The 23,019-nt window shown below is 45.9% G+C and overlaps 1 pseudogene; it reads right to left on the bottom strand.

The window, feature by feature from the left end:
* Positions 1-237: 237 nt before the first annotated feature.
* LOC115328072 overlaps positions 238-23,019 on the bottom strand; it is a 50,221-nt pseudogene continuing 27,439 nt past the window's right edge.

Below are 23,019 nucleotides of genomic sequence, written 5' to 3'. Positions count from 1 at the left end.
TTCCTGAAATGACCGATTTGGCTCAGCTATAGTGTAGGTGATACCAGTTATAACCCGTAATGGGCAATGTAAAAACCCACTCAGTAAAAATAATATTCACAATCTGCACACACACAGCAAGATAAACGCAAGAGAGGCTGTTGTGTCTTCAAAGTATGGTTTATTGGCGTGATATTTCATCTCAATGTCTTAATCACATTGCAATTAAACCGGCTCAACGCCATTTAAAGTGAGCTACTATGAGCACACGGGCTTGGGAACATCGCTACAGCCAAGTTGAGTGGATATTTCTTGTGCCTGTGAGCCACATTGTTTTGCGAATTCTGCATCACATCCTCCATCAGGAGTGATCTGTGTGCCAAGCATGTCACACGCTTTCGTGTTTCCAGTCCCTGAAAATAAAAAAAATAAAAATTAAAAATTAAAATAAAATTTTTAAAGTACAAAAATTAAACTAAACATAACTTCAATACAAATAAATATCCCACTTTGCATGGTAACTAAGCATTTTTTCTGGCGCCATTCAAAAAATAATTTGGTTATCGAGCAATCTTATAAGGTTGGATTTAACTTGATTCACCCGCTCTTCACTCACTGGGTGAATTTCGCTACACAAACGTGCGTTTCAGGAATGCACCAGTGTATTGATTATTCTCTAGCTTCATTATGAAGATATGAAGAAGGTTGTCTGGCCCTCCAAGTCTTCCCTGAGAGCGCTGCAGATTTTTAATAAAATCAAGAATTACCACCATTTTGGCAGTTTTGGGCGCGTTTTGAGGCAATTTTGAATTTAAAATTACTTATATTACAAAAGAGATAAAACGAATGGAGTAACTACTAGAGGTATCATCTATCCTTATTTTAGGACCCTTACAGAAAGCCTAAATGTGTTGGTATTTGCGTATTTGTGTAAATAAATTCGATAGGGCCGTTTTCGTTAGATTTATTTTCAATGGGTTCAACGAGATGCGACACTATTGCCAAATATTCCAAGCCAGAGCATTTGTTGTAGTTGATGCTGTTGGCACGAGCTTGCCCGTACTGTGAGTCGCGGCACGAGTCCTTTGCTTGACACCGCCGAGATCAGTTTTGCAGTTTGGCCCGAGAATGGTCTCTGTGAGATTTCTGTCTGCTGCATCACAAAACTAGGACCATTGAGAGGCGACGGATGTAAGACGTAGTTATGCCATGGCCAAGTGCTGTCTCTCGCTGCCGCACGACGAGCTTTCACTTTCAAGTTTATAGTGACCGCGGCCAATGCCACGACCTTTGCAACAAATCTAGCGGTAAGAAGGTGCCGTGCAACCTCGAGCTCCGCGACTCCCTAGGTCGCACCGAAGTGTCACACACCCTTAGTAAGACCCCTTAATGTGTCCGCATGCCTTGCAAGCGTCATCAAATCATCAAATACGCCAGTGCACGAGCCCGTGCCTCGTGCGACACTCGAAAGCAAATGGCACGCAGCACTAAAATGAGCTATGAAGGCACTTTAATGGCTAATTCGGGTGGTCATTTCCCGTCAAAATATTTTTCCATACCTCAGGCTGTATAGGCTTTTTTCGGGAGCAAGAGTGGCGCGTCTGTTTTCCACGTGCCGCCGCGCCGCTATTCGCCAAGATCCGATCACGTGAGGAGCCGGATCAAGTGCCGTGCAGGAAAGTAGACGTTGCACTCGCCCCGCTGAGCGTAACACTGCTTTTGAGCGCGCCATGCGCCTCGAACGCGCGGCGCCGCTATTCGCGACTCCAGCAAAACGGACGCCGCCAAGCGGGAAAACCGGGAACCAGCCGGTCCAGGTCGCTTCGCGCCCCTCCGCGTCTCTGATGGCTTTCGCGGATACGTGTTGTCGGCGCGGTGGCGAACGATGTTATTTGACGAAGGTCCGAATATTTCTTAAGTTTGCCTGGGTGATCATTAGTGTGGCGAAGCCTCAGTAGACTGTTTTCTTCTATTACGTGTTTGAAAGCCCGTTTACTCCACAGCACACGGTCGCGTGCTTTCGATTTCTTGGATGGGGAGGAATCACGGAAAAACTTTTTGATTTCTTGTCTCTCTCGAATCACATTCAAAGTGACGACTGCTTGGTAACTGATACTGGAGGAAACACCAATGCTGCAGTCAAATGAATGGGAAGGTTCGATAGCTGTTTTTCTTGAGTTTGGTTGCGTTCGGTTGGCTTCAAGTTTGAGCCACCCACGCCGGTCTGTGCGTTGCCTATTCATCTTGGCTGCTTTTCGCCGAAAAAGCCTCTGGACCACACTGAAGGAGTTGGGCAGATTTCGCAATTACTTGATTCGGGAAAACCTGCTCGCTGCATACGATTAATGAGGGAAATTATCCGTTTTCAAAAGGTGGGGGACGAGTTTCGCGACGTTAGAAGCTGTCACGGCATTTTGGTCTATTGCGCCTCTTAATATTTATATTATACCCCCGTCAAAGCCAGCAGCAATATCCGTTTACAATGCTCAGGTTGACCGGCCACAAAAAATACTCATTTTCTCCGTTCAGGATTCGAAGCAAAGTTCAATTCAGAGAGGTTCTGCGTGAATTTCCGATGAAGACTCTCTTCAGTTTGTCTTCGTGCTGCCGGCTAGAACTATATGGCTGAGTTTAGGTAGTATCTCTCTTTCTGTCAACTATACTTTTATCCAGCAGTTCACCTTATAGCTAGTCAACTAAGCTCATATTTCAACCCGAAGAATATACTAATATCGCTTTAGTGGGACATAGTACGTAATATAATACAGAACCCGCTCGTCAAAATGACTTCTCGATTGCTACTAAAACCTGAATTGAAATACGAGTATCAGCTGCTTATTGGGGCGCCGGCGGGTTAACATGGTCCTTGGATCAAGAAGCGGTTGCTTAATTTTCGTAATTTTCCTGCAGCCTGTGTTGTTGGCCGAGCAGACTGGAGCTGTTTTGTAAACGCGGATACGCACAAAAGCTCGATTTCGCGGACAGATAAGTCGCATGGTCGAGGCATGCGAGTTAGCTGTAAAGTTACTCTCTGTGGAACAATTCTATAGTCATCGCCGCTTTCCTTAGATGATCAAAACTGATTAGTATATTACCGTCTCTCCGGAGCCCATAGTTTCGGTTTTGAACGAAATCTCCGAAACGAAATTTTGACACGAAAAGAACAAAAAAACACCGGCAAAACAAAACTATGCTTTGCAAGTTTATCTGCACCGGCTACACTTAACCGTCTCAGTTCAAATACCTATAAAATTGGGCATTAAACAAAAGAAAATCTGTTAAATTGAACGCGCCACCTGTTCAGGCGGCCCGGCCGAGCCGCCGCGACCTGGACTCAGCCGCCATGTTTGTTTGGTGGGGGCGCCCCCTATAGGTCGCTGGAGTCGCGAATTCGCCGAATTCAGTCACGTGACGAGCGGGATCAACATGCCGTGCAGGAAAGACGGCGCTACAGAGATGAACGCGCAACTCGGGCTCCCGTAGGGAGCCTATACAGTAACTCTACCTCAGGCAAGGGCGTTCGCGTGGTCAAAGGATGGCGAGTGCGTGCCGTTCGGGTGGTGCTTCTCAGGCGTGTGCCGGCAATTACCGGCCCAATTATTGAAAAAACAGTTAGGGCGCAGGCGAGCTGGTGTAAGTTTACTATTTTTATAGACGACCTGAAACTGGGTCGACGGAACACGACGACATCTCAAAAGAGACGTCGTCGTGTTCTTTCCACCCAGTCTCAGGTGGTCTAAACAAATGGTGAACAATTATTGCCCGAGCTTCAAGAGGTCGGGCAGCTTGTCTGCCGGACTGTATCCGGTATCGTCATATCCGAATCGGGAAAGGGAACCAAACGAAACAACGCTCGTCGATAGCGTGTTCGAGTAGAAATCGAAGCTATTGAGAAAGACACCCCTCTGTGGGCCGAGAAAATACAACAAAACAAGGAAGATAAGGATAAAATATTTTAAAGGAAGCTTCCGCAAGGTCAGTTTGCGACGGAACACAGCATGTTATTACACCGCTGAAAAAAAAAAACAAGTATTGATAGTGCTGCAGCTCGACACTTGAAAGCTCATTACTATATCAAAAGGCTGGGTCAAATGAAAATGCTGAGGATCCCAGAAAAATGGTAATAACAAGAAAATAGAATATAATTAGCGACGCTGGTGAGCCTTCTGGGATTCTTGTAAGACGACGACAGTTCTTCGGGAATCCATACAAAATATATTAAAATTTGTTTACCCACATCTCAGAGTCAGAATATATGTTGCTGAAGCCTACAGCGTGCCTATTGTATCATAAAATAATCAAGAAAGAAGGTAACAAGGTTCACGCGAGACCCAGGCAAACGAAAACGCCAGTTGCAGGCGCTTTATGTTTGGGTGGAGAGGATCACGTTGTGCGCCGCTGGCGCGGTTTTGGTTGCCTGTGCCGCCGGCGTGGGCTCGCCGGTGATTGACCATCCGAATTCGCCAAAAAATGAGCGGGTATAGAGCGACCTCTCAAAGAAAGCTGTGGTGCGGCTCTCGCTCGTGGTCTCATGGTGCGCCTCTATCATGCGTTCGCCAATAACTAGAAACGCCAAGCATGATTTTTATCCAGGGACTTTAGCTCGCAACGCTGGTTTGACTTCCCCGGTTTCTATCGGCCGCTACACATCTCGGCCATCTTCTGGCCCATCATATATTGCAAAAAAAAAAAAAAGAAAAAAAAAGCGCCGTGACGTATCTTAACGTGAGAGCTCGGGCGATATTACATTTCATTATCTATTTGTTTAAAAATGCCATGTTTTTTTCCATCCGGCACGTGCCTTAACCAAAGCGGGCGTTGGAGATGATCCCGTGACAACCGTGAATGTGGTCCTCAATCCAACTCCGCTCTTTGATTCTGCGGCACCGTGTAGTTCAGAAGGCGAAATGGCGCAAGTTCGGCCTATTTATCGCTTCACATGGCTTGCACGTAACGTCCTTCCACCATTCCGGTGTGCATTCTACTTCAGCTAGTAAAAAAATAGAAAGCTATATTACACAGTTTACGCTGCGAACACTAACATTACCCAGGTCACCGCAATGGCAGCTGGTGGGACACCATTGCAGGCCATGAAACCACTTCGCTCGTGCCTTCGGCTTCAATTGCACCTATGTTGAAATAGAGCCTTGAGTACATAGACGCTTTAGACACACCCCAGATTACAGCCACCCATTGCTGACTTTCTCTTTAACAGTATACCAAGTCACTGAAACGGCCGTTCACGAGTCTCTTCACAAAGGCCAATGCTAAAAAGGACACAGTAAAATCTAAAATGGCAATGACCTGACCTGTTATGGTAATGATGAAGTGAAGTAATAGGGATAAGAGGAAACAAAAACGCGAGGTATATGATATAGCGGCTGCCATGCACAGTTGCCGAGAGATGCCAAAGTCCGTGCACGAGGCTCGTGCGGAGCTATTCTCAGCCCCCTTGTCGAGGACTCTATGTCTGCCCGGCCACCTTCGTCCAAAGTCGGCAGACCCACATGCCATCTGCAGCCAGAGCGCACGCCTTCGGGGACCCTCCCCCCCTCCCCGACAAGCCCATGAGATAGCCGAATCTTCGGAGAACAACTCTACCTTCAGGGATGGCATCTTCGATATGGACGACTCTGAAGGGTCTCAAGACTGGACCGAATCGCGAGGCAAGAAGCGACGACGTAAAACCGGCGGCTCGGGTACGTCCGGGACTAGCAGCCGCAGGCACCTAGAAGAGGGATTCGCCGTCTTGTTCGCGCCCACCAACACCGATTCGGTTGCGTCACTCAGCCCATTCAAGCTGACGGAATACGTTGAATGTGCTCCGCCAGGAGCCGCCAAATAAGTCTGAGTCAACAAGGAAACGAACTAAATTGCAGTAGAAGCATGGAGACCCAAGCTCTGGGGAGTTCTCCTGGGTCTCAAGGTACTCTGCACCGCTCCTGTCCAAGCATTCCTCCCCAGTCCCCCGAACACATTCATCGGGCTAATAATGGACATGTAGCTCGGCCTTTCGGATGCTGACATCCAGAACCAGATACGAGTTCCAGTCAAGATGTGGAACGTGCGGGGATTTGAGGAAAAGTCTAAACTTGTGAAGATTGCCTTACTCGAAAAAATGCGGCCTGTCTTCCTCCTCTACAGGCTACTTCGATCTCCGTTCTTGTCTTTAAAGGTAAAAGTCCTTGTGTAGCCGGTGCCATCGTTACGGCCATATAGCCGCCGTCTGCAATCGTCCCCAAGCATTCCCATGATGCGGCGCCTCACATGACGGCATGAGCGAATCCTACGAGCCAGGGTGCGACAACTGTCGCCAGAGCCACGAGGCCTCGTCGCCGTCCTGCCCAACCATACGTAGAGATGTCGCCATCTCGCGTTACCGCTCAGAACAACACAACTTTTCGGGACGCAAGCGAAGCGCTAAAAATAATAAATAAATAAACAATAAAAATCGAAAAGAACGTATTCTTGACGCTTAAAGGGGGACTTAGAAACGATTCAAAACGATGCCTAAGCATTACTCCCAAATTCGAAACTCGGGACTTAAGTGTTCCTAAGTAATACAGCTATTTCCCAAAGCCTAATTTGAAGTTCCCGCGTGATCCACGCCAGTGCGATGACGTCAAAGATTGAGTCGTCCTGCAAGTCGAGCTTTTCTCACGCCTCCGACCGTCCCGGCCCGAAGTGTCGTGTTCGCCAGCGTCCCGCGAACAACCGCTCTTCTCCGTGCGTGCCGCCTATCGCTGCGAGCAGAGGACGCTTCACTTTTGAGTCTGAAGTTCTTTTAGGGCTTTTTGAGGGATCTTAAATTATTTGAAACGGTGTGAGGCCGAAGAGTACGTGCAGCGGATTTTTTTGAGTGACGTGAGATGCCACGTGGCGCCGGTTCTGCGTCAAATGCTGCCCCGGCGGAGTCACAACCGAAACAATGGTACACAGGCACCAAACCCAGTTGTTTTGACCGTTTCACGATTTCTTTTTCGAAGTCTGAGAGATTGTCGGACAGATAGAAAAGCGAACTTTGTCCGATTCCCTTACTCACCAATCACCCTCAGTGCATGTGCAGAGCGCCACTATGATTTCCGAGGGAGGATAAAAAGCCAGGAGGCTACATCACTCCGGACTTTGATTTTCGGTATTTTAAAAAGAAGGACAGTTGTGCTTTCGCAATTCCGTTAAAAAAAACAAAAAAAAACATGTTTTACAAATGTCATTATTAAATATTATATAAATGCCGCTTACACAGTGTGAGCGAGCCCACGTCGCACAGAGTCAGAGTCGACCACGACCCCCCCCCCCCCCCCCCCCCCCCAGCAAGACCGCAGCGCCAACCGCCTAAACACCAGCTCACCGCGCTCACTATGCTTCCCTAGCCTTTCCCTCTAGCCCGTACGCTCTCGCCACCACTATCTCATGTGTCTCCCCACCGCATTCCCAAACAGCTCTCCCCCGCGTTCCTCCCTGTGTTATCGTGCCGTGCCCGTCGCTTACTTCGCTTAGTGTAACAGACCGCCTTCGCCTCTAGCCCTCTTAACATGTAATACTCTAAGCTCTTCAATAAAGTCCCTAAGTATTATCTCTACGCCCAGACTCCGCCCTGCCATGCCTCACAATAGTTTCTAAATTTCAAGATCGATTGCGTCACAAGTAAAACGAAGCGAGGAGGTGAGAAGAGGGAGAGAAGGGTGCCAAAGATAAAAAGGCACGCGCGTTCGTTGGCAAATTTTTTGGCGTTGTAGTATTTTTTGTGCGTGTGTTTATGGCTACAACTTGCATCGTTTTAGGCAACAACAAAAAAATACGACCTTCGGGGTGTCCGTACCCCTTTAAGGTGCCCGAGTAATCGTTTAAAGTATTAAATAAAAATAAATCTATATTTTAAGTAACTCGAGAAACCTTAATTGTTCAACGCAATAGAAATTTATTAACTTCACGCGGCTTACCCATTTCAGGAAGTCTCTTCCCCTTAACTTTGAACGAAAAGCGCCAAAATATAAAAAAATATCTCCTAAAAACACTGTAGAGTTTGGGACGCTCAGATGAAGTCTGGAAACCGTGCAACTAACCGCTTTGCTTAATAATGGTTTCCTTTACAAAGTACTGTTGCGACAAGGTATATCCTGCATAAAAAAGCTTATCGAGGTATTTTTTTCATAAATAGTCTCTATGGATGACTTTTTTTTTTCTACTTTCAAAATTATACGACAGTAATTCAAGTAAGATGTATCCCCAATAAAAGGAACATAAACGGCAACGTTAATTTTTTTTACTTCAAAATTGAGCTTGTCGGCGGTGTGTTCGAAAGCAGCGGAGACGAAAAGAGACGTCCGGCTCAGAGCTTAGACAAAAAGCATATATATTCTCTTACTTCTCGCGGCTCCCGAGGCCGCGCGGTAGCTTGAGCTAGCGCGCTCAGCGCACCTTACTCGGCGCAGTGGAGCCTCGTTCGTTTCTAGCTTGGAAGTACATTCCCTCGGGTGTTTTCTACGAACCGTGTGGTTGTGGAATCTGTCGGCACTGCTACAAGCTAGTAAACGTAGAATATACATCTGCGCATAAGACGTCTAAAATATTTCCCTGCATTTGTATGGCAGCCCTAAGATTTTATTTGCTCCTTTATAAATCGTGACATACGCATTTCTGGACCTTATGAAATTTTAATCATGCTTGCTTTAATGCGAGGTGAGAATATTTTTGTTTAATAGCAGTGTTTTTTATGCCTTGTGGCAGACGGCCAACAACGAGTATCACAACGCTTAGGACTTACATTGAAAATAACGTCAAGGTAAAAATAAACACCGTCATCATTCCTCCGAGAAACATCAGAAATGTTCCTTTTCATTGTGCGTATGCGGCACAGCATTTTCGTAGCGACTGTGATAATTGTTTTCAATTCGTTAATTTGTGGAAACCAATATAGCTTCCGTAGGCACAACTATAGTAAAGCAACACGGAAAAGCAAGACCGATTTGCTGAAAAAACTAAACTTTCGTTCAACATTTATAGTGTGCGCCCTTAAAAAATGTCGCGCGTTTACTTATGCGCGGAACACTAAAAAATATAATCCCTGTAACAGATAGACTACCACGTAATTCGATGAATTACGTGGTAAAAATGTTTTTTTTTAGTCAAATCGCTGCAGTGAAAATTACGTATCGTCTAGAAAATGCTTGATTTAATACTAGTTTTTGCCAAACGGTTTATTTGTGAACATTTATATCGTTCGGTATAATGGGGTTCCTAATTACTATTGAGTAGTTAAAGTTAGAAATTTTAATAGGCGGGTTTAATTAAAAAAGGTATCTCGTTATAATCGAACACCACTAAATCATATCATGATACAAAAATACAAGGCACCTACACCATTTTAGAGTATAAAAGAAAATCAATTTCTACGCATTTTAGGTTTGTAACTTTTATCAAACCACATCGACGCTGCTGCGGTCCTTCTCTCCCATGGTCAAAGCGCGCAACTAATATCCGCCGCCACGCACTCTTCACTTGACCACCGTGACCCGAGTCAAGGCTCGTCCACACAGACCCGTTTCCTTGCGTTCCGTTACGAAAAGTCACCGGGGAATCTGTGCTTCGTATTAAGCGTGGTTACCAATTCAAGGAGATCGGCTGACACGCGACATTCGAGGCACGAATGTTTCTGTGATGACGAGTTAGGACGGTGAGTTACCGTGGCAACCAAGGACACAAGGCTCGTCGTAACGTAGCGTAAGGAGTTGAGCTCGGTTCAACTTTTCTCACAGCACCGTTTTCTTACGTTACGTCTACGTTACCGAAACATTCGTGTCTCGAATGTCGCGTGCCAGGCTATCTCCTTGAATTGGTAACCACGCTTAATACGAAGCACAGATTCCCCGGTGACTTTTCGTAACGGAACGCAAGGAAACGGGTCTGTGTGAACGAGCTCAGGCTTTTTTCTGGAATGTCATTCGAACTGCACATCGTTCCATTTTTTCTTTTATTTCACCGTTTCGCGCCACATTTTCTTCTCGGCTATTAAGGAGGCCAGACTATATATGTTAAATCTTTAGCCGTGCCTTAGCAGTATTGCTAAGGTGGAAATGCGTTTTGATAAAAAAAAACGAAACTTAAAACGCGCTCAAATTGAGTGTTTTCTAAACGCCGTAAAATGCTGCGCATGCCGTACATTTTTCCAAACTGCGCTGCTTAAGTGGTTTTCGATGATGCTCAGAAAATTTCTAACCGCAACCATATCATAAAATTTACTGATTCATAAGTTTACTCAAAAGTAATCAAGAAGCTAATTATATCGAACGTTATCATTTTTTAAATATGCCCTATAGGAAAAATTAATATAACATCAACTTTCTTTTCTTTTGCGATGCGTGCGTTTAGCGCAGCCAATTTGTAAAGCATTCCGTGAACACCCTCTGTATCATTGAAACCTTTATCATGAAATACGACCTGTGCCGAACAAGCGCCATTTAGTTTAGCGGCAGCAATACAGAATTAGTGCATTTGGTATGCCGCAGTGTTTTTACCCGTCCGGCAATAAAAAAACGGTTTCGGCAGTTAAACTTCAAAACGTTGCCTCTACTTACGTGGGCTCATATCCAATATTTCAAGAATGAAGCATTTTCCTTCCTTGTTGACATATAAAACGTTCATATTCGAAGAACCTGTAGGAGAAACACGCTGGCTCACTGGAAGTTTTATCCAACCTCTTAAATCACGAGCAGAATGGCAGTTCAATTCATTTGGGATATTATAGATGTCATGAACCAAAGTGCCAAACGGTATTGGGGAGGAGATCAGACCATGGCGCCCCAAGCAGTTAACTTTGGAACTACACGGATGGGGACAACAAATACAACGACTCAGCACTCGACTGACATAACCGAACATGGCGTCAGCGTTCGGCTGGAGTTCGTGTTCTCCGGTGAAGGGGAGAAGGGGCTCGTTTGTTACCACTCCGGCCTGCAAGAACAATGCAGCATGCACGGTGCCGAGCTCAGCACGAAAGCCGAAGTGGGTCAAGCTCGCATTCTCTGACGGCCGCTTTCCGGAGAGATCCGGCATTTAGCGTAATTTTTCTTATTGTTAGTATTTTCAATATTTCACTGTGTCCCGCGCTCTATTGAAGAAGACAACATGGACATACCCATAAGGCCTGTGGGCATGTGCACAGGCCCTGTGTTGAGTAAACACCGAGTGTGAAGACAAAAAATAGGTCAGAGCGCCCCCTATAGACCGTTTTATCGTGGGTAGCGCCATTTTGACAGAGAGAAAAAAGGGGAAAGCGCTATCGGCACTTTCCCCTTGCTGGTTGTGTAGAAAGAGTGTAAGTCCGGATGAGAGGCTTGGCCGGTGTTGGGCGTCTGCAGTGCCCGAAATTTGTTCGGGCTTTCTTCTCTGTTTTAAACTCGCTAACTTAATTAGGACCCCGGGCTTCGATGGTGAAGGTCCCCCGGTCATCCGGACACCATTGCTAGGCCATAGGGTGCATGCATAACGACTGAAAGCGTCGAATACTGTCCGAGGACCTATGTAGATTGCATGGAATCCGGCAAGGCGAGTGCGGCTGCAATGTTTTAAGCTCCATCGCTTTCCGCATGACTGGAACTGATGAACCACTTATCAAGTTTTGCTTGCAATGGGCCTATTCTAACGTAGCCGTTTTTAGTAATCAACAAGCGATACACAACAGGGGAACCCCAATTGACTTTTGTAAACACGCGGAGCTGCTGCTATCGTTCTGCAGTGCTGCTTTTATCTTGCGTGTCCATGTTCTTGTATTTCCTTTTGGATGAAGACGAAGACGTTCTAGATATAGTTATATCGAACCGCGGAAAGCCTCAAAGCAGCCACGAATTATTTTACTATTTGATGCAGTCTTTTGAGTACTCACCTCCAATTTCTATCGCTGGCACGTTCGCTGCCGCTGTTCCCCCCGTCGCCGCACTGGCGGATGCCATAATTCGTAACAAAGAAACGTGCACTCTGCGCCCGAAAACGCAGATCGCAACACACGAGACGTACCCTGCAGCGACTGTCCGGCGTTTCAAATCGCCCAATCAAAGGAAACAACAACCCAGCGGCACTCCAAGGAGCTTTTTTGCCGGCTCCCTGGTATCAGGCAGGAGATCGCGATTCAGGAAAACCGATAAAACTAACTTTTCAGCAATTCCCAGCCACACCCGGCGGCAAAAATGAGCCTTCAACTAAGTGTTGTAGATGATAAAATCGAGTCAGTCACCACTGCAAATTACCAATATTAAGATAAATTTGGTTACAAAATTTTACAAGCTGAAAGAGCAATTATCACGAGAAAATTCGCACGCACCTTGCGAGTGTAAAGCCTGGTTCAGACAGTTGCGTTTGACTGCGTTGCGGCAGCGAGAAACCAGGATATTCCTGCTGCTTATATCGCGTGCCAAGAGGATTCCTTGAATTGGAGTCCGCGCTTCATACGAAGCACAGATGTGCCGGTAACTCGCTTTCGGTACTCGACGCAACGCAGTCAAACGCACTCAAACGCAAGTGTCTGAACCGGCCTTAACCCATGTTCATCGGCGGTACAGCGTTCGGTGCGCGCTCCATTCACAAAATGTTCCGATCACAGTCGAGAGGATGGCATTGAGGAAACGTCTTTAAGGTTTACGGAGCTTAAGACATTGCAGTTGCCCTCGCCTTCCCGGATTCCTTGCAAGCTACATAGGTCGTCGGAGAGTACTCGACGCTTTCTGTCGTTCTTTGTGCACCCTGTGACCGAGCAATGGTGTCCCGATGACCGGGGGACTGTCGCCATCGAAGCCCGTGGCTCTAATTACGTTTGGGAGTTTAAAACAGAAAAGAAAGCACGATCCAATTTCGGGCACTGCAGACGCCCAACACCGGCCGAGCCTCTCATCCCGGATTTCAATCTTTCTACCGACCCAGAGAGGGGGAAAGCGCCAGTAGCCATTTACCCTTTTTTCTCTCGCCCTTTTCAGTAAAACGATCGATAGTTCGATAAGCTGCCCAATACAAGAAAGCAAAAAAAAAAAAAAAATCCTAGCTCAATAACTAAATGTACCTTTTCTTCCTTCGCGAAAATGTCCACAAATTGCTTCTGCTATCAGTGCCAAACCTTTTCTATGTAATATAGCTTTGTTATTTTTACTCATCTATCTTTTTGCTGTTTCTAGTTTGATAATATTCTAACTTAAATGGAAGCTGAAACGGTTTTAAATAAAATGAATTAATGCTTCTTTCTAGCACAATTTTCCCGCATGATCTAAATATCACCACTCTTTCTCCTCAAAACGACACTAAACACGAAAAAATAAATTAAAAAGAAAACATGCAGCCGCTTGCCGCCGCCGAACGTCATTGGTCGGTCGAGCCATGACGTCATAAAATTACCAGGAACGATTCTGATTACATATTTCGCCACAATGATCACCTGGCAATCCTTACCTCGCTTCGTCTCTGCTTCACTTAAGCTCATCGGATTCGCTGAAGTGCCTGCCTCTTCTGTAAAAGGTGCTCAGAACTGCTGGACTAGCAACCATTTACTGAAGATAAACGTCTTCTTTCACACCTATTACTTCAAAGCTATGAAACTAATAGGTGTGAATATCTGCAGTAAATATTACGAAAATTAAAAAGCGCGAAAGACAAAGACAAGAGAGAGACTACACAGGACAAGCGCTTCTTCTGTCTAGTCTCTCTCCTGTCCTTGTCTTTCGCGTTTTTTTTTTAATTTTCGTAATGTTTAACCACCTAGGCCAACACATCATTTTGCTACAGTAAATAGTTGCTAGTCCAGCAGTGTTTGTTCTCTTCTCTCTCTCTCTTCCTGTATCTTCCTACGTTCATCTGGAATCTTTCCGAAGCGTGAGTCACGAACTAGCTCAGTTTCGACGACGCACGATGGTGGTTATGCAAGCCGAGGAGCACGCGCGACCAATTTTTTTTGTGACGTCATGTTAATGGGCATAAAATAGCCTACTTTTTTCTGTAATATTTGTGATGCTTAAAGTCGGATTTCAAAAAAAAAAAATAAAGTGTTTTGTATCAAATTCAAAACCATTTCAGCTTCCCTTTCGGAAACTGCCTCCCTAGCTTAAAGGTGCACCTTAAAGGGCTCATGAAACGAATTTTGGACTGGTATAAATCACTTTAGATTGGGATTTTACTAATAGCACATCGTTCAGTGGGCCAAAAGAAAAAAGGTAGAAAGTTAAAAGCCTGACTTTCAGTGCGAAAATCTGAAAAAAAAACAGCGGAATATTTCGTACCTCCTCCCCTTTCTTAGCTCTGTGCCTTTTCGGTGTGATACATCAGCGGTTCCCAAAGCGCGTCACCGGGTCCAAACGAACGTCACACGATAACGAACCTCCCTTATTCCCTACACACCTAAGCTGACATTGTGGTGGAAGCTACGCGCTCGCCCGACCAATCAGCCGCTTCCCTTTCATCACCTGACCTCATTCTCTGCGCGTGGGTATGCGCGAGAGAACGTGATCACGTGGCAAAAGTGTGGCTGGCCCAACGCGCACGTAGCTTGCCCAGCACTGTCAGCTTCGGGGTGAACGGTGTGGGGAAAGCAACTTTTGTCTGAATTTTTAGAAACGGGCTAATCTTTTGGGGGGACAATGGCTCTGTCCGGGTATACAAACGAGATTCCGAGCAAAAGAGGTCTCCCCTCTTTTCGTCTTCTTGAACTGTTTGGTAGAATGCGCGATTTATGAGTTGAGAAAGAAAGCTCAACAGGAAAAAAGTTGGTAAAGCGTTTCATGACCCCTTTAATGTTAAATGGGTACTGCAACGAAATTCTAGCGCCTAATTTACTGTCTAAATGTGAACCAGATTCTGGTCACACCACAGAGAAACCAATTATTTCTTTGAAAAGACACCACAACATTATTTTTTGATGAATAAACCGATTACCAGAGTCCACATGGTGGATATTCCCGAATGTCGTTACGTCCCCCTTCCCATAAAAGCAGCGCCGCTCCGCGGAAGTACGGGGACAAGCTGCGTGGGTGCGCTCACTGTCGAACTTAGCCTAACCGGATTTCTAATCTTTCCCGCTCCTATTCAACTCTTGTGAAAAGCTGGGTCAGGGGAGTTTGAAGCGGAGGGGAGTCACTTTTTCGCCTCCGCTGGCACAGTCACCGGCCACCTCGAACGGCCAGGTTGTACCGCGTTAACCAGTGGCTAAGTTCACAAACGCGTCATCCTCGCTGTGGCCTTGTCCGTTAAGTAGAAATAGAAGTCACGAGCGTGCTGAAGGCTCTAAGTATCCCGAGACGCACGCTCCCCAATGGCTGCTCTTCGAGCGCTGGCTGGAATCAGCTATTTGGAATGAAAATGCAGTCATCCGTTCTAAATACAAACGTGCGATTGGCATTAGCAGATATGTTCACCATATTTAACTTATTTCTGAACATGAGAGATGTTTTATAAATTTTCTTTTCAGCGTCCCTTTAATGCATGTAATTGAGGAAGTTAATTCTTTATAGTACTTCACATTAATTAGTGAATAATTTTATATTAATTACTAGCTCAGCAAGCTCCAGAAAATAACAATACTAAAAGGAACGTTGAGCAAGTTGACCGATCCCGTACTGTACAAGCAATACGTGTGGTATAATTTCTTAAGCTGATTTACAATACAAAGCTAAACATTATGTTATTCATCCAGATAAGCGAAACAACTTTGCAGAAGTCCACAAACATAAGATAAGTTACTTGAATACTTGCATATTGGTGTGTTTTACATTTAGAATAACGTGCCTGGCTATATGACTTTATAACAAACTTGATAAAAAGTTTTTTTTTTTTTATCTTTTCGATATATTTTGGTGTAAGTGGCTCTCTGTTGAATTAAACGGGGAGTTTTATGATAATGTACGCAATTCGAGCTCACGTGAGTGCTAAATTTAGCGGTTGCGTAAGAACACGCTACGCAACAGTTTTAGAACAGCATCTCTCCGCTGCGACGCAAAACCCAACCATCTAGCCCTTGCAACACCCCCCAAAATACAGTAAGAACTTTTATTTCAGATTCAAAATGATTAAGCTTTTAATAACTAGTATTTGAACTACTGGGTGTTTCCAGGAACGGCCAGGCTCTTGAAATCGACCGCAAAATTCGGCTTCTTAACCTATCGCTGTACGACTTTGAGCAGCGTTGCCCACAGATGGTGCTTTTTTTTTCTTTTTGTAAAATTTGCACGCTATTTTGATGGCAGCCTGCCACCACAACTACCACAACGCTGTCTGCCATGGATGGCTGATAGTGTCTGGAGCAACTTACATTGGCTAGAGGTAATATAACTCTATCAAAAAGATGGCCGCCAGTCGCCGCATTTGCGGAGCGGGCAAACGCGATCCAGCAATTGTCATAGAGATCAGTGATCGTCAACGAGGTAGAGGGGCTTAGAGCAATAAACCGGGGTTTCGGTCTGCACTCGAAAGTGACCCCTATAAGGCGGCTGCCATTGTACGCAAATCTGACCACTCGTCATATGACCGAACCAAATGCGTGACGTCACAGGAAAGATGGCAGCGCCCATGCAGCGGCTGGCCCCAGCTGGGCCGGAGCTTGTCGGATGCTTTGTTGGTTGTCGTTCGTCTCGGCGAGTTGATTTCAGGCGCAGAAGACGTCATATGAGGCCGGTCGACAGCGACTTCAGAGTTCAGCGTGGTGTCTGACGTAGGTGCAACATAGAGTAATATACACAAGGTAAAGAGCGGACACTGCCATAGGCCCCAGCGGCCCAGATAGACCAGTGACAGGTAGCGCTCCTAGCGGGCGGTATTAAGTATAATCTGATTCCGTTTCCGGTCAAGTTAGTTTCGGTTTCGATTTGGGCGTTTCTGCTCCGGTTCTCTGGTACCCTTCTCTCTCTCTTTCCTTCCGCCTCGCTCATCTCTCGGGAGCACCTTGACTCCCGAAGCCGCTGTTTTTTTTTAATACTGACACACTTTTGCTTTATTTTTTATGATAGAGTCCGTGCAAAATGTGTCAAACAATATTTCAACTTACTTCGCAAAGCAGAAGTATATATATTTCTTGTTCTTTTTATATTGTAAAGCATTGAAGTTACACAATCATCGCATTGACTCCTGGCCGGTGCAGCATTTTGGGGTCAACAACAATAAGTGGTTCGAACACATTTTATTGGACGACATTCATGTACACATGATTTACTTCAGAAGCTCTGTATGTTTTATACGAAAGAAATCGATGCTCACAAAAATAAATGAATATGGAGGACTTCGGCATTCGTACACTTCGTAATAGATTCTTAGCGGAACCAAGTTAACAAAACCCTTCCACGGAGAACATACTGTATGATACATTCACTTTCACGCCGACTCGGGTAAGGGAAGTAAGTGCAAAAAAAAATAAGACATCGCTACCATTACCAGTCATAAGAGTATAATAACAGTGCGAAGCACACGCCGGATAGGACAAATTCCCGATTTCCGGCAAATATAAAAAAAAAAACACAAATTTGCATAGCCTCAAACTCACTGCGGGCGAGCCATTACCAAACAATGAGAACTCTATTCGAAATCTGACAAGATTCAACGTCCCTAAATATTCCCCGAAATCGTTCAGAAAAGAAATATGGCTTCAGAAAAAAACGGCTAAAAAACTATGGACAGTGGATACAAAAGTGGATACATTTTCTTTCAGATATTGTTAGCCTCTATAGACTATTTTCCATCGAATTTTTTTAGAAAGTGGACAAATATTTTTGTTAGGGAGCCGTGATACACATTCGCTGGAAAAAGGGGAAACAAATATTTGGAAAGCAAGCTGCACCGCCCACTTAATCACTTTTTGTTTTTGGTTTGGCAACCGCCTCTGTTAATACGCTATTAACAGTTAAACCTGTCTCGTTCTTACTAGCCACTGAAGAGTGCAACCGAACTTTGTCCGAATTCCGGTTAAAAAATCAAACATGTCAACACAAGCGTATTCTGCAAAACAATTTTAAAAGCCCTTTGTGGTACTCCTCTGGGCAAAGGCGAAAAACCACCCAGACCTCAAGGTGCGCTATACAAGGCGGCACACACTCCTCGAACATGTGTCACACTCTCCATTATGGGAAGAAAGTGATTTTCTAGTTGCTGAATGAAATGAAAGGCAGCCTGTGATGGTACTACTAAGTTCCCGAAGAATGTTCCAGGCACGTGGTATGCTTTAGGAACAAGACAGTACTGGTGAGGCCTGGTCAAGTTATTAGACTCATCCGATAGCAGCTGAGAACAGCCACAGCTGTAAGTTGTCTGTTCAAGCAAAAGCTTGATCAAATAGCCCCAAACGTAATAAAAACGTGGACGAGTAATCAATTATGTTAGACCTGATGTCTGATGTCAGCTCAGAAATATCCTCTAGTGGCGGGAAGTTATCAATTGGAAGACATTCCACAATGTCTGAAATTAAACTTTCATGGTGCGAATATATTTGCAACTCCTTTAGAAGGTCAGCCTTGTCATGAATGATGAATATAATCCCTGGAGAAGGGGAACAAGAGGGACAAAGGACAAACATAAATCTCCAAACACAGCTAGGTGACTGTAATGGAGAGGTCCCGGCTTCGATACCCGGACCAGGCGGATTTTTTCGGTCGCTCACCAGTCACTTAGCTGTGTTTGGAGATTTATGTTTGTCCTTTGTTTCTCTTTTTCCCCTTCTCCAGGGATTATTTTCATCATTCTTGTCCAGCTCGCTTGCACCTTTGAATTTAGCAGCCTTGTCATCTTCTACGTTTTCATTGTCCAACAGTTTGAACAGTTTCTTTATCCAGAGGTGTTTTAGTCCTGAGGTGAACTGATGCACATTTGGGTTTGTGTTGCAGCCCAGCATTTGTCGTATATAGCTCCAAAAACGTTCTCAAGTGTGTCTTGCTGCAGGCGTTGAGTAAGTAAGAGCTTAGTCATGGCTGCTTGAAAGCTCATCCCAGAGCATGAGGACACTTTTTATAGTAACTTGCCACCCAATGATCGCTTATGGCTGCCTCCTACTTTGGAACTGCCATGCTGAAATCCATCCGAGTTACTGGTGGAGAAAATCAAGTATTTGAGATTCTCCCTTCAGAATGGCATGACGGAACTTCTGCCCTGTCTTCTTGAATTTTTTAGCTATTTAGACAATCAAAAAGTATGCACATCCTATCACAGAAATAGGCTGTAGCCATGGCTGCCTCAGGAAGTTCCTTTGGATAAGCAAGAGATAGGATTAGAAGAAAGACTGAGGCACTCAGTGCCTGTGGGGCACAATTTTCTTCCATGTTACAGAAAGGTTTTTGAAAAAATGTGTCTCTCAGTAAGTTTCGGAGTCAATTGCAAGCTAATCTCATGGATAGAACAATTAAGTTCAACAACAGAAGACCGCTCAATGACCTCATTTCCAATGCAAAGTTTGTGGGCTTGGAGATTGCTCTTGGTTGTTTTGGGAAGGTGCGGAACATCAAAGCAAAGTAAACGTGTTCGTTGTCAACTTCAAAAAATGGCTTATCACCACACACGCCACGCTTACGTTTGAAGCCCCCTAACCACAGACCACAGCCTTTACTGTGAAGCCAACAGTCTTAAAGGGGCGATGCACTGATATTTGTATTTTGCGCAAATACCGCTTAGAACGGATCCCTGACGTTAATAATCCATAAAATATACCTGTTCGTTTTCACCACACGCAATCGAAGTCGCAGAAAAAAATAAAGAAAAACGACCAGAGTTCACCCCCTCAACTCGCAGCCAGAACAAGCGGCCCCGTGATCTGGAGCCGATTATATGCCGCCAATGTTGATCATAGTCATGCGCTGGGGTTGGCAAGGCACAGGACACGCGCTGAGTTCCAGACATTGTTATGGTTCGGCTGTTGTCGTCATTGCAGCGATTTGACACAGGACACTACCCGAATGTTTCTCGGGCTATCGATTATCACGAGCCCAAATCGAGTGTCCACGCCATGCTCGGGTCCAACCTATGAGCCGTATTTAAATATCGTCACTGGGCGGTACTGCTACCGTCCAGCTATGTCATCAGGTTTTTCGAAGGAGAGATTAAATAAAAACACTGGGTTTTGTCCTCGAAATTACAGCGCAACAGAGGAGTTTCTTGGTCAGTGGCGTTGCGTGCGAGTACCTTTGAGTCCCACTAGTGCCAGTAAGCTCGTGTAAAGTGAAAAACGTTCCAATTGAATATCATTGCACCGCCCCTTTAAGCTCCCGAATGAGAGAAATGAGGAGACTGCGTTAAACAGAAGACGTTGTTAGAGTGTGCACAACAGTGTGTGCAAACGCACCTCCTGGAAATTTCAGACAGCATAACAACCAAGGCTCTATCTATCTGCAATGTTAGAGATTCGTTCAACACCGTCATCTGTTAACCCATGGACAATTGCGTGTGCAAGGTCGTAAGTTAAATTCTTTTTTTTTTTAAACAACCTCATCGAAAATCAACATGCACACACGTTCAAGTGAAGCCAGACAGCCCGGCAGAAACAACAGCGCGAGAAGCTCGAACCGATCGGCTCCACGAATTCACGCCGAGCATGCGAGCACGCGGGCGGTCATGCGTCACCTTGATTGATGCAAAGTCGACCGAACATGATGCAGCAGAAAGCACAGATGGACGGCACGCACGGCAAAGGCGAACGACGCAGGGACGAGCAGAGGCCATGCAGAATGATGCAGAGGCGCCGGCGTGCAGGCAGGCAGGCCATGGCAGGCGCCATTCATCACGTGGTTTCTGTGACGTATTTGATTTAGTCTATTTAGTCATTTTAAGTACTTTAAACAATTTTAAAGCATTGCTATTTAAAAAATAAACACTTTTCACACAAAGAGTTTTAATTAATTTTAACCAAATTGTAGAAAAGCGCCACGTAGCGGAGGGTATGAAACGCACTATCTGGGCCGCGAATCGGCTCCTGTGTCCTCTCTTTACGTTTACTATATTACTCTATGGGTGCAAGGTGAAAATACATACGGAGGAACGGTGTGCATTTCGCTGGTGACCGACGGCGATATTGCCACGGAAGAGACAATCTGCCCTACGTTGCTCGCACCTCGGATTGATTCGGATACCGCTAGGATAAAATTTAAGGCCACGTTTTTGTGCTCTCGTTGACCGTCGGAACCTGCGAGATCTGCAGTAATGCGTGTGCAATGCATGGATACACTACAGTTTAGCGACGGAAATTGTGTGAGTTGTGCTTGGCAGTGTGCAATCGTGGTGTCGCTTGGTTCAAATGCCCGAAGGCTCACTTTGGTTGTGCGGTGCATCGCAGAGCTGCCTTGCCGCTTGTAGTTCCCGTGCCGTGCTAAGTGATACTGTGCTGCTTCCCAAATTGGCGGCGTAGACGTGCTCTTTTACGGACCACAGGTGTGCGGCGCGCCGAAGAGCTGCCTTCAAGCTGGTAGTTCCTGTGCCGTGCTTTAGGTGATGCTGTGCTGCCTACGAAATTCTTCTGGCGTAGACGTGCACCTTCACTGAGCACAGGTGTTGCAGTTGGTATTGAGTCCGCTGGTCTGTCGCACGTTTCGTCGACACCAAAGTTTCAACACTCGTTACGCGAATTGCGAGCTGTGTGGACATTTCATCGCGCGCGTTACCTACCCAGTCCACCCATTCACGCCGCTTTGCGACGGCAGTCTGCAGCGGCTCATTACCAGAAAAGTGGTCTCACATCGATTTCAGTTCAGCTCGTCCGCGGCAGTCGCCAGACCCCGAAGGAGAGGATTTATTCGGACAGAATGCCACTAAAGCAGTGCAGCTTCTTTAGTGGTCAGGATAGACTCTTTTCTGTCTGTTTTGTTATATTGTCTCGGATGCTTGCTCCAGTCCTTTTTTCTATCAATACTTACTATTCTGGAAAGTTCCAGGCCATGCTCAGCTGTCGTTGTATGTTCTGGTGGAGGTGCTGCGCACTTTACCCATAGCCCTTCACTCTGTGTCTACCCTGGCGGCTCCTCAGCCGAGTTGCCCGATAACAAGACACGGGTAACACATTATCCCGAGTCTTAAACCCCCGACGAGCCGTGAACCAAGTCCTATCCCGAGCCCGGCAGGAAAATTGCAAGACGAGCAAGTACCACAAGGGCGAAACTCGGAAATACACCACGAAGAACTTGAAATCCAAGCCAGGCGCTGCTACCAGCAAGAACCAACGGAATTAGGTCTTTTGCCAGAAAAACCGAAGCTGACTAAGCCAACAATGACAACCCTGTCGCAGTAAACCACGTTCGCTCCTACCATCGTTTGCATGCCCGTCGCACCTCGCACTCCGATGCCCTTTCACGCAAGGTGCACAAGACGTCGAGGGCTGGATTGAACAATATGACCGTGTCGCCCGCCACAGTGGGTAGATGGACAACCAGCTCCTGCAGAACCTATACTTCTCGTGGAAGAAACTGTGAGGCACTGGTTTGAGAACCACGAATCCTCCTTAACGTCGTGGGAAGTTTGCAAGACCGAGCTGAAGTGCATGCTCATCAGCCAACATTGACAAGAGAGAGCCGAATTCCCGATTCTGTCCAGGACACGGCCCCAACGAGAGCGTCACCACCTTCGTGGAGGATGTTTTGCTTCTGATCGAGCACTCACGCCAACCCTGATGCTACAGAAGACAAGACGCTAAGAATCCCATGTTCCTCATGTGAGGGACACCTTCAGCAGCCTCGTCCGCAACCCCACGACAACAGTCGAAGGGTTCATATCAATGCAGCTTCCAACATTGAATGCACACTGCAGGCCCCAGCACGTCACTATTAAAAACTCCCCAGCGTCGCAACACTCAAGTCGTCCAGCTGCAACTTCGACGCCAGCCCCCCAGGCATCCGTGACATCATTCACAACGGTGTCCGGGAGGAGATAAGGAAGCTAGTTCCTGCCACCAGTTGCCCGGCTTTAATTTTGATCGCCGAAATTTTTTCAGAAGTTTGACAGGCATTTCAACTGGAGACTTCTTCGAGCGAAGCGGCATCTGACGAAACGAGGGCGACTTATGCCACAAAGTCACAACGACCACCACCGGCTACCTGTTAGTATTCAATG

The sequence above is a fragment of the Ixodes scapularis genome, unplaced genomic scaffold, assembly GCF_016920785.2.
Source record: "Ixodes scapularis isolate PalLabHiFi unplaced genomic scaffold, ASM1692078v2 PGA_scaffold2__306_contigs__length_199485367, whole genome shotgun sequence".
In the NCBI taxonomy this organism is placed as follows: Eukaryota; Metazoa; Arthropoda; class Arachnida; order Ixodida; family Ixodidae; genus Ixodes; species Ixodes scapularis.
This window is presented reverse-complemented; position numbering and strand designations above follow the sequence as displayed.